Below are 796 nucleotides of genomic sequence, written 5' to 3' on the forward strand. Positions count from 1 at the left end.
TCAACTGATTATTTTGTACAGTATGTAATCTTTAAAAATTTACATCTGTTTCAATAAACCTCCATAACCTTAATGGTAACTAAGACTTCTGAGCTGAAGAAACCTGAAGAGATAAATGGAACGCCTTAACAAGAATGTGTAAAATGAGCCCAAGGTTCCAAGGCAAAAAGAGGATCAACATTTGGATCTGAACCCTATTTGGAAATATAAGGAACATAAATATAGGTGTCAAGGTCCCGTATGCCCAGATATGAGTTACGATGAGACACCATCTGATTAAACTATTTTGTTCAGTATGTAATCTTTATAAATTTACATCTGTTTTACCAGAAACATGTTACTTTTAACATAACCTTTCTTCCAATAAAGATCACTACAAAAGTTCCAATACCACAAAATATAAACCAAATGCTAAGAAAATTGTTTAAATTCTAATTCTAAAAACACAAGTTTTGGAAACATTAAGAATCCATAAACAGTCTTTCTATAGAGACTGCATTCAACATTGAATAACCTATACACCTTGATACTTGGGGAAAATGAGAGAAGCTATGAGCTCATTATCCATCACCACAAAATTAACTAAAGATGAGCAACTGATCAATTAGCAGACACAACAAAACAAACACTGACTTAGTTAAAAACTGAGGACTGAAAGGAATGCATGTGCAAGCACCGATCTACCTGAGGCACCTGATCTTTTTACTTCCAGAGTGGAATGATGTGTCTGGAATTCACTGACACATAAATGGGCTTTGTCAGTGCAATGGCTTTATGGTAAAACAAATATCTATCT

This window comes from Macrobrachium rosenbergii, chromosome 52, assembly GCF_040412425.1.
Source record: "Macrobrachium rosenbergii isolate ZJJX-2024 chromosome 52, ASM4041242v1, whole genome shotgun sequence".
Classification (NCBI taxonomy): Eukaryota; Metazoa; Arthropoda; class Malacostraca; order Decapoda; family Palaemonidae; genus Macrobrachium; species Macrobrachium rosenbergii.